Raw genomic sequence first — 14,356 nt, 5'->3', positions numbered from 1 at the left:
AAGCATGTCATTTTAATATGTAACTGATTTACTACTAATTCCATTAGCAACGTATTTAGGATGCAGTATCCACCTCTATCACTGGATGTACCTGCAAAACTACGTAACTGCAGTACACATATTTCAAGAGATATGACATCAGAAACGTTAAGCTTTAATGGGAAATCGATTCTTTAAAGAATGGGACCGAGATGGGAGGGGGGGGGGGGGGTTGGGCTCCTCTGACAGAAGCTTTCCTGAGTGATTTTCAGATCAGACCACTTTTCTCTATCATTTCTCTGTACGAACGAACTACATAGTTAGCACATTGCATTCGCTGGATACCTTTTTACACTTCGTAACCTGCAAGAGATAAATACTAAAACAAAAAAAGAAATTTATTACCCCAATTTCGTTGTTAACTCTTCGTGAATAAAAGATCAGTACTTCGCTGAACTCGTTTCAGTCGTGTCCGTAATTACTGCGGAAGAAATGAATTTGCACGTACGGGACATCCAACCCACAATGAAGATTAATGTCAGGCGGCCCGTGACGTGGTGAATATTACATCAGCCTTTCTCTCGGCTAACTGTCTTGCTCCTACATTGTACATTCCTGATTACCGACTTGGTGGATGTCCATTTGTTGGTGAACACTAAACACACAGATAATGCGCTTATATTTGTACGTGGATGTAACCCCTGAATATTCTACGAATAACGGCAATAAACTTCTTTCCCGTCTCTGTTGGCAATAGGGAGTAAATCGATAGACAGACCAAAAACAGCTTTACACCGGATTAGTCCTATGTAGTCGTGTACTGAACGGTTGCTTTAGCGCAGTTAGTTATTATTTGATAACATTTATTTTTAAGGGTAATTAATAACTGTGTGTCGTCTGTATTGTCATTAGCCGAAGGTAGGAAACCGGCCAGACACCATACTTTATTACATTTTTGTGAAGGAAAGTTGCCCAATTAGGTGGTTTTAGTGTTTACTACTGCTACTACGAAAATGTACTCTTTTGATGCAACGGCACGGTACAGATGTCTCAAAAAAGCTTCGTTTATGGTACCATTTGTTCTACAGAAATGTAAGGAAATGCGTTAAATGTGTTGCTGACAAATGGACGTGTTTCCATATGACCTTTGCGAGATGGAGCTAACAAGTAGGCAAGTGCAGTAAGAAAAATTCGAAGCCCAATTTCTGTTGCTGTTAACTTGCAGCACCGTGGAATAGCACACAAGACATGCACTGGAAATAACGCGACTGCAAATTCGTTTAAGCGTGTGCATGATACTTCGTTTCAAAAAAAAGTTATTAAGCACAGTAATAAAGTTTTAACTAAAATTATAGAAATTTCTGGATTTCGTCACCTGAAGACTAGGTATTACATTTTATACAGCGAGAGTAAATTTTTCTGCGTATGCTACCTTTTTCTCAATCTCCAGACTGTTGCATTTATTGTTAGGTTAAGGCAACCTGATGTGGTGCCAGTCACTGTGTGGACAGTGTAATGCAATGATGTGTGAAGTCGTGGGATCAGTACCATGCACTACTTTAGATTTTTCTCAGCCACATAGTTCCGTAGATCTTAATTTCGTATGTCTGTACGAATCGTATTTAACTTTCAATTCAGTCCTCTGGTTTCGCGTCTTAAACCTGAAACTTTGCAGCATCAACGGAAGACGACGACAGCCGACAGACTTCTGTAGTTTACACAAAGACGTCGACAATATCACCAGTTTAACGCTTGTACCAGTTGCATGGACGTTTTACACTTTACCGTACACTTGTCGTTCTTTCCTACCAGACAATATTCTCATGCTTCGCTGTTGAACTTATGAAGTTTTTACGTCACGAAAGCGAGAGGTGAAGTTTCTACGTGAAATTCATAACCGAACGTCGACCTGAAGCTTAGAAAACACCTTGATATGTTATACACAAGCGCAAATGTCCTGTGTAAATGTTGTGGACGAACCAAGTCTCAATACAGAACTGCCATACAACATGATACAAGAGCTCCCACAGGGATACACAGATCGATTCCATATTGTGCCATAAATACCACAAACAATCTTCCAGTATTCATGAAGCGAATTGGTAAATCACCTAAATAACAAGAATACAGCACTTTATAGCACTGGTAGTATTTGACAATCGCCGTTACGATACGAGTAAAATGAATCAGTACACGACTGGCCTTCTGTGTCTTCAACCATCAACATAATATTGAAGAACTTAAATCAGAAGCGTAAAATATTCGCATTCTGATTATGTCAATAGAAATGCAAATTACGGTGAAATGAGTAATTCAAACACAGCTACATTGCATTATTTTGCATTGCATTAATACTTTTTCCATAGATCATGAATACGACATTTAGTAATGACATGGAACGTCCACATGTCGGGCAAATCATCGACTTCGCTCAATATATTAATTAAAAATTCACCTTCACATCATGCACTTTCTGTCTGGGACATTCCCACAGTCAAATTAAAACATAAATTCGCTGTTTGACTTTTGACTTGACTGTTAAATAGGACAATACTAGAAAAGTCGCTGTAAATCAATATTTTTGTCTCCATAATGAAGTTTTCGCTCTGCAGTGGAGTGTGCACTGATATGAAACTTCGTGGCAGATTAAAACTCGAACTCGGGACGTTTGCCCTTCGCGGTCAAGTGAGTGCTGTGTTGAGCATGGGTAGCGCAGTTAGTAGAGCACTTGCCCGCGAAAGGCAAAGGTCCATAGTTCGAGTCTTGCCCGCGAAAGGCAAAGGTCCATAGTTCGAGTCTCGGTCGAGCTCACTGGACTGCCAGGAACTTTCAATCTTTTTGTCTTCGTGGAGATAAAAAAAAACTATACAGGGTGGTCCATTGATTGTGTCCGGGCCAAATATCTCACGAAATAAGCGTCAAACGAAAAAACTACAAAGAACAAAACTTGTCTAGCTTGAAGGGGGAAACCAGATGGAGCTATGGTTGGCCCGCTAGATGGCGCTGCCATAGGTCAAACTGATATCATCTGTGTTTTTTAAAATAGGAACCTCCATTTTTTATTACATATTCGTGTAGTACGTAAAGAAATATGAATGTTTTAGTTGGACCACTTATTTCGCTTTGTGATAGATGGCGCTGTAATAGTCACAAACATATGACTCACAGTTTTAGACGAACAGTTGGTAACAGGTAGGTTTATTAAATTAAAATACAGAACGTAGGTACGTCTGAACATTTTATTTCGGTTGTTCCAATGTGGTACATGTAACTTTGTGAACTTATCATTTCTGAGAACGTATACTGTTACAGTGTGATTACCTGTAATACCACATTAATGCAATAAATGCTCAAAATGATGTCCGTCAACCTCAATGCGTTTGGCAATACGTGTAACGACATTCCTCTCAACAGCGAGTAGTTCGCCTTCCGTAATGTTCGTACATGCTTTGTCAATGCGCTGACGCATATTGTCAGGCGTTGTCGGTGGATCACGATAGCAAATATCCTTCAACTTTCCCCACAGATCCGGTGAACGTGCGGGCCATGGTATGGTGCTTCGACGACCAATGCACCTGTCATGAAATATGCTATTCAATACCGCTTCAACGGCACGCGAGTTATGTGCCGCACATCATTCATGTTGGAAGTACATCGCCATTCTGTCATGCAGTGAAATATCTTGTAGTAACATCGGTAGAACATTACGTAGGAAATCAGCACACATTGCACCATTTGGATTGCCATCGATAAAATGGGGGCCAATTATTCTTCTTCCCGTAATGCCGCACCATACATTAATCCGCCAAGGTCGCTGATGTTCCACTTGTCGCATCAATCTTGGATTTTCCGTTGCCCAATAGTGCATATTATGCCGGTTTACGTTCCCGCTGTTGGTGAATTACGCTTCGTCGCTAAATAGCCAGTACGAGATGTTCATAATTGAACTAGTGTATTCAGTCAACATAATATGTTTAACGATACCCAGCTGCGAACGTCTAACAGGATACCGTCTGGAGCCAAAGTAAAGTAATGATAACAATAATAAAATATGACTGATATTAAGCTTAAGTCCGTAGACTGGCTTGCCAGCTCGCATATAATGCAGACGAATAGAAGCGAAATTTCTAAGTTGTGAGAGCTGATTCCGGCGGAATTTACAGTCTGCTGTGTCGTTTCTCACTTCTTCTTGTGCTTTAATGTGGGTCTTAGACGTCACAGAGCTCTGATGTTTATAAGGAGTGAGATTATTCTCAATACTGGAAGACCTTTCTACATCAACCCGAAGATCTGATGCTAAAACTAATGCTGAAACTGCTGCTGATGTATCTGCCGAAACTGCTGATGAAGCTTCTACTGAAGATGGCGAGGCAGAGTTTCTGTCTTCGGAACGATTCCTGTAATCAGACCAAAATCCAATTCTCTTGAATCCTTTTACAACATTATTTACAATGCAGTTCGCCCATTAAAACTACCAAGTATTTCAGTTACTGGAAGTGGGTAGCCAACTGGTTAAGATGTTGTCTCATTCAAGAGTCGTAAGAGTGTCCGCAGAATCAAAAAAAAAAAAAAAAAAAAAAAAAAAAAAAAAAAAAGAAAGACTTGATAAGTTAATCGCAGCAATGTTCTTGTTGGTGAGGTACCCAGAATAAACAAGCGGCAGTTTCATGTCTTTGCTCGGTTTCACAGTTTCTATAAAAGTTCAAGCCATTGCACAAAAATCTCGTTTGTGATCCAGCCATTTTCTTGACATGCAAATTTAGTTCTTGGAGACGCTCTTACTAAGAGCTCAAACCTGAACAGCAGTCTCTTAAACGTAAGGAATGGTGGTGCAAACATCTTGGCAATACTCTTACAACAAACTGCTGTAGTGTTGCTTCTTACTCTTTAATATCTCTTCATTTTGATGTTTCCCGTTCCATGCTTTATTCACGGATTCTGAGGGCTGGAAGAGCGTTTAATCCAAGTTGTATGTCCGTGCGTTGTCCAGTATTCTTTTCATCTACAGTGTTTTTTAGTATGTTCATAAAGACATTAACTTTCTCCGTACAAAATTCAAGCTGCCGTAATGATTTTCAAGGTGACGAGAGAAACAGCTGTAGTACCATACGTATGTTGTTATTTTAAACTCTCCATTGAATCCATGGCGTAAATTCTTGAGTTTCGTTATTTCAAAAGCTAGTCATCGAAGATCAATCCTTTTTATACGGAAAAATCTTTCTTCCTATGTTAATGTGTGATCTATCGAATCTCTTTCTACCCTTTCTGGAAGATCAATAGTTCTTCTAAATGAATGTTTACTACCTACTGCGTTAATATTTACACCATCAATAGCCCTTTTCCAAGTGGATTTTCGCATATTACAGGTGATGGTGTACTATTCGAACCCATATCACCATCCACCTAGATTTGGTATTTTTCTGTGGAAGCGGAAAAGGAAGTAATTAGTTACGCTTCATTGTATACTCAACTGATGTTAATGTCTTGGACACCTGATGAAACACAACTGAGACGCTATCGTTCACCCGGTCTGCGCCCACAAGGCACTTGTCCGTAATGTTTAGGAATTTCCCGTTTGCTCACCCTAATAATTAATTTAATTATTTTTTGAAACGTTTCAAATTTGGCTTGAAGTTATTTTATTGAACTGGACCACTCCAAATGTGACGTACAATATAGGAAAACACGTCATTTTTATTTCCACCAAAGACACACGCATTACAAAGCGCACCGCTAAACGAGTTAATAACCATACGATATCGTTTTCGGTGTTAAGTGCAGTTTGCCAAGTGTGTAGTACAACTTATGCAAGTTGAATAGTACTCCTTACGTTGGCTTAGACGTAGACAACAAAAGTTATGCATTATAACCACACAACAAAGACACACAACAGCATGGCATCTCTCGTAACACCAACTTCGTTTCCGTAGCGAAGAGACTGCAAGCTTCGGTTTAAGGCGGCTAAGGTGCTGAACCGTACTCCTCAGTTTTTCCTGTTCGGTACAGTTTAGGAAGCGATCCAGTGTGAGCGGTGTTACTACACTCCAGTGCAAGTGAAAGCGAATTATACGATGAATCTTTTGGTAGAAGTTTACCTGAGCAATGTAGAAAAGAGTGGCAGCGCAGAGTTGTCTTATTCATTCTCACTTGTGTCTTACACTGATGAATCGTGAACCAGGACATTGAGTGCCCAACATTGAGTGCCACCTGGTGGCGTTCCGGTCACGTGACGCAGTAGTATGTGCTAGTACGTGCGGAACAGAGGAAAATAGGAAATCATTTTAGCTACAATACGGGCCACAAATGGGATAAGTCACTAACATAAATAACTTTGATGGCGCCGCACGTAGGAACAAGCATCTGAGGGCGAAGATGGTCGATTGTAGTGCTACAGTCTTGGATGTGGTATCACGTATCGATACACCCCACAGGCGTAATATTAATAGAATTGCAAGTTTTCGTGAGATGTCGATAGCTGTAGCGCGTTATCCAGTGGACCCAATGGAGCACTCCCATTGAGCTACGTCTCTAGCGGTTCAGTACCACGAGTACCCTCTGTCGCCTCAATATGGGAGGTATGGTAGTAGCGACTCCGGCCACTTGTGCTTGGAGACACTTCACAGCGTGATGCTACACAGATGCTGCCTGGTTGAGGCTCCATCTTCATCGATTACGCTTTAGTGCACAGAGATTTTTCCTTGTGGGCAGAATCTATTTCTTGTTGCATTGTCTGTAACGAGTCTCCATACCTCTGAAGAAACAGAAATTAAGTGAATCTTCTGTTTGTTGTGTTATCTTGTCTCTAATCATTTCTGCTCCTGTCCAGCTTTCCTACACCAGCAGTTCCTGTACCACTCTGTAGCTCACCTCTGCTTACACTTGTGTATGGAGTCGTACACAGCAATAACCATCTATAGAAAGTGGATGAACGACGGCGAAACCACGAGTAGGCAATATATTGGACATCCACACATCACACAACGTAGACGTTGGAGACTTTGTAAAGCAGGACAAGTGGACGTGTGTGGCAGATCTCACAGCTGAGTACAATGCTGGTTGAATCACAAGTCTTTCGAAGCCCACATTCATCGCACACTGTTGATCGTCGAGTTCAGCTGCAAACGACTCCAGGTTGCCCCCAAGCTGATCCGACGACATCGACAATTACGACAGCAAAGGGAACAGGAAAATCGAGACTGGGTCGTGGACCAGTGGAAACATGTTGCTTGGTCAGATGGGTCATATTTTTATTTACATCTGGTTAGGTGCGCCTTCATTCATACGAAAGGCTGTTGGCAACATTCACAGCACCACGGACGCCGCCCGACTGGCGCAGTTTTTTGCTATGGTAGAAATCGAAAGCATAATTACATCTGTGAACATGAACGTTATTTGCAACCCACCTGGATCCCTTCATTCTTAATTTCTTTCCCGAGGCGACGGCACCTCCTTGCAGGATAACAGTCCATATCACAAGGCCAATTTCGTGCTTCGGGAGTATGAGGATCATATACTGAACTCATGTTGATGTCTTGAGCGCCAGATTTGCCTGATCTGAACCAAATGGAACACAAGTGAGGCGCTATCGGTCACCAACCAGCACCGTGCCCACAATCCACCGATCCGTAATGTTCGGCAACTGCGTGGCGTGTGAATAGACATTTGTTGCCAAGTACCTCCGGAAGCTTGGCAATACCTTGTCGAGTCGCGAGACGCAGAATCGGAACTGTATTGCGTTTCAGAGATTATTAACCCTTGGCATACGAAGTCTAAGTCGTCATCGTTGTTTATCAGGCTGGGGTCTTCTGGGGACCTTATGTCTTTTGCTTAACTTCTCAATAAAGTAGTGTAGATGGTTACTCAGATTAGATTCTTTGGACGTCGAAAACTATATTTAAATTAAATAAGCATTACTGAAGTGTTGCTGTATCGTCAAACCTGATAAACAGTAATATATGCACACATCGATTCCGTGACATGACAGAAGCTAAAACTACACGAATATTTCCGTCTGTTTTCCACATTTCAGAACCTAAATCCTTTCAGCAGCGACGAATTCAAACAGAAAATCAAAAAACTCTGAATTTGGCAGAATCTCAAACTGTACTAATTCTCATATGTTTAGAGCAGCAGTCGAATTGTAATCCTGAACAATACATAACGCTTCACCGTTGGAGGACGTACAAATGGTATCTACAAATAACATGTTGAAAACGTTGGGCAATGTGATGCAAGATCATTTGTGTTCTTTGATCTGCGATATCTTTTGGCAATGTTATGCTGACGACATAGAGTCACGGGAACACTCAGGTCTTCCATTTCGTCCCGACTTTGCAGTAAACTCATTTTCTTCATCAGAAACCGTGTCTGAATTTTCACTGGCAATATTACTCGTACTTTCTGTTCAGTTCACTTCGACGTTATCCTCCGATTCTGACGAAGTTTGTTCTCGAATAAATTCATCAGATTCGCTCCGGACGTTTCTTGTCACTGAAATCACATTCATCCAGCGTCCGAAGAATGTCATTATCTCAGATACTCTTGCGGGCTGTTTTTGAAAATTTATGACGTTCTCATTACCAAAAATAACAAAAAAAGGATATCCATCAAAATATGTTATGTGGTATATCAAGCGTGGAACTGTCAGATTCTCATGTGTGTTTTTACTTTTTAATTTTTTAACCAACGCATCGTAGCTCTGATTATGTACTGTATACGTTAAACAGCTGCACGACACATATAAAAATCAAGAATAAATTGCTTTTTAAACTTGCAATAGTATGTTCAAAAATCATTGTCTGGGGTTCCAGGGTTTCCAGCTTGGTACGTTTAGGGTTAATCAGGTGGTCACCATGTTTTGGCCTGTCAGTGTACATGGTTCCATTAGAAGTTAACAGAGGTCGCTGACCGTGTGCTGTCTGTATATAAGTCGCTTCATTGACGTTCAGGATTGTTACTCACTTTCACATTTCTGAACGGCATCACTTAGGTGTCGGTGGTCCTATAAATTAAAAGTGAGAGGATGGTCAGCTGGGTGCTATATCTGCCAGGCACAGTGATATTTCAATACTAAATTACCACATCTGATTTATCACATCTGAATTTCATATCTAAATCATTTCCCACATTAGACAGATACATGTTAAGAGCATAATTAGAAACAGAAAAGCATTCATTACACATCTGCGTTGTCATCTTATGTTTTTCTTGTTCCGTCTCTCTGGTTACCTGCTCGGTCGCATGTTACCGTCTGCCGCAGTGTCTATATGTTTTGGGTAAGTTTCGCTGAATGTAGGGACAGCTCAGCCAACTATCGTGTATTGCCAAGTGGATTTCTTCTGTGTCAGAGAGACCGGTGACCATGATCCGTCGCGTTTGCTAAGGTAGCACAGATAGAGAGCGCATATTGTCTGTGCGCCAGCTTTTGGTCTGCGGTAGAGACTGTGCGTGAGTAGTGAGGAGCGTCACTGCGCTGGGATTCGTCGTAGATCTAACATCCAGTTTTAGTCCTTAGTGTTGTAATTTTGTGAATGAGTTTTAGCTCAACTGAGTCCTTAAGTCATTTCTTAGAAGGTTTAAACTGATATAGAATGGATCGAGATACCTCGCGTAAGCAGGAATTGAGAGTGGTTTTGCTATTTTTGGAATTTATAGCTGTGTTTTCTTTGTGCCCTATAATTTTCAGTTTCGGGGGGGGGGGGGGGGGGCAACAGGCCATGTGCATCTATTTGTATGCCTAGATTCCTGGCTAAATGGTTCAAATGGCTCTGAGCACTATGGGACTCAACATCTTAGGTCATAAGTCCCCTAGAATTTAGAACTGCTTAAACCTAACTAAGCTAAGGACATCACACACACCCATGCCCGAGGCAGGATTCGAACCTGCGACCGTAGCAGTCCTGCGGTTCCGGACTGCAGCGCCAGAACCGCCTAGATTCCTGAATAAATCTTGTAACGAATTATGAGAAGTGCATGTAGTTTTAATATTCTGTATCATATCAATAAAAGGCTTCTGTGTTCTCTGCAGAATTGAGTAAGTTTTCTTTGTGCATGATTGATAGTCGTTACCACGTGCTTTGGTAGTGATATCGTGCTTCAGTATTCTGTGCTTGCAAATGAACCAGTTCCCTTGCTTAGATAAATCCTCGTGCTACATTGTTTAATTTCGCTATCTTTCGTGTACTGATTTTTTTTTTGACATTTTATCGATTTTCCTTCGTAGTGGGTGTTCACGTGGTTACTTGTGATTTTCGGTGGCTCCCACTTTTTTTTTTTGAATCATCAGTCTTCTGACTGATATGCTGATGTGGTCCGCCACGAATTCCTGTCCTGTGCCAACTTCTTCACCTCAGTCAGCCTACGTCTTCAATTATTTGCTGAATGAACTCCAACATCCGTCTTCCTCTACAGTTTTTGTTCTATACAATTGCGTCTAGTACCATGGAAGTTATTCCCTGATGTCTTAACAGGTGTTCTACCATCCTGTACCTTCTTGTTGTTGGTGTTTCCCATCTATTCCTTTCCTCGTCAATTCTCCGGAGAACCTCCTCATTCCTTACCTTATCAGCCCACCTATTTTTCTAAATTTCTTCTGTAGCACCACATCTCAAATGCTTCGATTCTCTTCTGTTCCGGTTTTCCACTGTCCATGTTTCTCTATCTTAAAATGCTGAGCTCCAAATTTCTTCCCCAGATTAAGGCCTCTGTTTAATACTAGTAGACTTCTCTTGGCTAGGAATACCCGTTTTGCTATTACTAATCTGCTTTTGATGTCCTCCTTGCCTCGCCTGTCATTGTTTATTTTGCTGCCTAGGTAGTAGAATTCCTTAACTTCGTCTGCTTCGTGACCATCAATGCTTCTGTTGAATTTCTCGCTGTTCTCATTTCTGCTAGTTCTCATTACTTTCGTCTTTCTTCGATTTACTCTCGATCCACATTCTGTACTCATTATATTGTTCATTACCTTCAGCATTTCGTGTAATTCTTCGTCACTTTCACTCAGGATAGCAATGTCATCAGCGAATCGTATCATTGATATCCTTTCACCTTGAATTGTAATTCTACTCCTGAACCTTGCTTTTATTTCTATCATTGCTTCCTCGATGTACAGATTGAATGGTAGGGGGCGAAAGATTACATCCTTGTCCTAGAGTCTTTATAGTCCGAGCACTTCGTTCTTGGTCGTCTACTCTTATTATTGCCTCTTGGCTCTTGTACATATTGCATACTACCCGTCGCTCCCCATAATTTAAATCCATTTTTATCAGAATTTCGAACATCTCGCACCGCTACATTGTCGAACGCTTTTTCCATGTAGACAAATGCTATGAACGTGTCTTGATTTTTGTTTGGTCTTGCTTCCGTTACGAACCTCTCTGGTGCCTTTACCTTTCCCGATCGTAATCTAACACATCCTCATACCTTTCGGAATAACTGTTTACAGAACGTAGTCCCTTTTCATTGTTCTTATTTGCAATCTCGCGTGATTTTTTATTAGCCTGGGAGTAATTTTGTATTTAAGTATTCGACGATCGAGGCTAGTCTCTCTCTAACCCAGTTTAGATCTTGTTTCCTTGATTAAATTATTGAACCACGTCTTTATCTGTGATGAATGGTTAGTCTGAATGTGTGCGTGTGTAATCCGTCTTTCCACAACACTCCCGATTTCAGATCATCTTGTTAATCATGTAGAGACTTCAGTTCGTTTTACAAGCAATATTCAGTACACTACTCCATGGTAGGTTAAGATTTTTCTGTTAAATATACGTTTGTTCATGTGCTTCCCTTTTAAATAATTAATCCAGAAAAAAATGTATAATAGTATTAGAATCAGAATAAAAAGGGCTTTGGAATACTTAAGATCAAATAAGGTAGAAGGAATAGATAATTCCATCAAAATTTCTAAAATCATTGGGGAAGTGACAACAAAACTACTGTTCAGGGTGTTCAGAATGTCTGATGATATGCCATCTGACTTTCGGAAAAATATTATCCACACAATTCCGCAGACTGCAAGAGTTGACAAGTGCGAGAATAATCGCACACTCAACAACTGATGCATCCGAGTTGCTGAAAATAATGATATACAGAAGAATGGGAAAGAAAACAGAGGTTGTGTTAGCTGAGGGACACTTTGGCTTTAGGGAGGATAAAGGAACCAAAGAGACAGTTGTGACACTGCAGTTGATAATGGAAGCAAGACTAAAGAAGAATGAAGACAAGTTCATAGGATTTGTCGATTTGGAAAAAATGTTCGATAATGTCAGGTGGTGCAAGATGTTCGAAATTCTGAGAAAAGTAGGGGTAAGCTGTAGGTAAAGAAGCGTAATATAGAATATCTGCAAGAGCTAAGAGGAAATTAAAAGAATGGATGACCAAGAACGAAATTACCGGATTAAAACATGTGTGAGATAAAGATGTAGTCTTTCGCCCTTACTGTTCGATCCATACAGCGAAGAAGCAATGACGGAAATAAAAGACAAGAGAACAGTGGAATTGAAATTCGGGCTGAAAGAGCATCAATGATAAATTCGCTGATGACATTGCTGTCCTCGATGAAAGTGAATGAGAATTACAGGATCTTCTGAAGGGAATGAACAGTCTAATGAATACAGAATATGGACTGAGAATAAATCGGAGAAATACGAAAGTAATGAGAACTAGCAGAAATGAGCACAGCGAGAAATTTAACATTAAAGTTGGTTATCACGAAGTGAATGAGTTCAAGGAATCTCCTATCTAGGCAGGAAAATAAACCATGATTGACGGAGCAAGGAGATATAAAAAGCAGACTAGCACAGGCAGAAAGGACATTCCAAGCCGACAGCAGTCTGCTAGTATCAAGTATAGGCCTTAATTTGAGGAAGAAATTTCTGAGAATGTACGTCTGGATCACAGCGTTGTATAGTAGTGAAACATGGACTGAGGGAAAACGTGAAAGAGAAGAGAATCGAAGCGTTTGAGATATGGTGTTACAGGAGAAATATTGAAAATTAGGTGAGCTGACAAGGTGAGGAAAGAGCAGGTTCTCCGGAGAATTGGCGAGGAAAGGAATATATGGGAAACACGAACACGAAGAAGGTAGAGGATGATAGGACACCTGTTAAGACATCAGGGTATTGAAGGGAACTGTTGAGGGTAAAAACTATAGAGGAAGACAGGAATTGGAATACATCCAGCAAATAATTGAGGACGTAGGTTGCAAGTGCTATCAGAGATAGAGAGGTTGGCGCAGGAGAGGAATTCGTGGAGGACCGCATCAAACCGGCAGAAGGGTAGAAGGACGGATCCTCAAAATTACAGACCAACATCCTTAACATCGGTTTGTTGCAGGATTCTCGAACATATTCTCAGTTCGAATATAATGAATTTCCTTGAGACAGAGAAGTTGCTGTCCTTGCATCAGCACGGCTTTAGAAAGCATCGCCCCTACGAAACGCAACTCGCCCTTTTTTTCACATGATATCTTGCGAACCATGGATGAAGGGTATCAGACGGATGCCATATTCTTTGTCTTCCGGAAAGCGTTTGACTCGGTTCCCCAATGCAGACTCCTAACTAAGGTACGAGCATATGGGATTGGTTCCCAAATATGTGAGTGGCTCGAAGACATCTTAAGTAATAGAACCCAGTACGTTGTCCTCGATGGTGAGTGTTCATCGGAGGTGGGGGTATCATCTGGAGTGCCCCAGGGAAGTGTGGTAGGTCCGCTGTTGTTTTCTATCTACATAAATTATCTTTTGGATAGGGTGGATAGCAATGTGCGGCTGTTTGCTGGTGATGCTGTGGTGTACGGGAAGTTGTCGTCGTTGAGTGACTGTAGGAGGATACAAGATGACTTGGACAGGATTTGTGATTGGTGAAAAGAATGGCAGCTAACACTAAATACAGATAAATGTAAATTAATGCAGATGAGTAGGAAAAAGAATCTCGTAATGTTTGAATACTTCATCAGTAGTGTAGCGCTTGACACAGTCACGTCGATTAAATATTTGGGCGTAACTTTGCAGAGCGATATGAAGTGGGACAAGCATGTAATGGCAGTTGTGGGGAAGGCGGATAGTCGTCTTCGGCTCATTGGTAGAATTTTGAAAGATGTGGTTCATCTGTAAAGGAGAGCGCTTATAAAACACTAATACGACCTATTCTTGAGCACTGCTCGAGCGTTTGGGATCCCTATCAGCTCGGATTGAGGGAGGACATAGAAGCAATTCAGAGGCGGGCTGCTAGATTTGCTACTGGTAGGTTTGACCATCACGCGAGTGTTACGGAAATGCTTCAGGAACTCGGGTGGGAGTCTCTGTAGGAAAGGAGGCTTTCTTTTTGTGAATCGCTACTGAGGAAATTTAGAAAATCAGCATCTGTGGCTGACTGCAGT

The 14,356-nt window shown here is 41.1% G+C and overlaps 1 protein-coding gene across 1 annotated transcript in view; it reads right to left on the bottom strand.

The window, feature by feature from the left end:
- The window catches only part of LOC124619722, a 190,367-nt gene that overhangs the window by 72,169 nt on the left and 103,842 nt on the right, over positions 1-14,356 (bottom strand). The window lies entirely within an intron of this gene.

This window comes from Schistocerca americana, chromosome 6, assembly GCF_021461395.2.
Source record: "Schistocerca americana isolate TAMUIC-IGC-003095 chromosome 6, iqSchAmer2.1, whole genome shotgun sequence".
Lineage (NCBI taxonomy): Eukaryota > Metazoa > Arthropoda > Insecta > Orthoptera > Acrididae > Schistocerca > Schistocerca americana.
The sequence above is the reverse complement of the archived record's forward strand: the minus strand, read 5'-3'. Positions and strand labels throughout refer to the sequence as shown.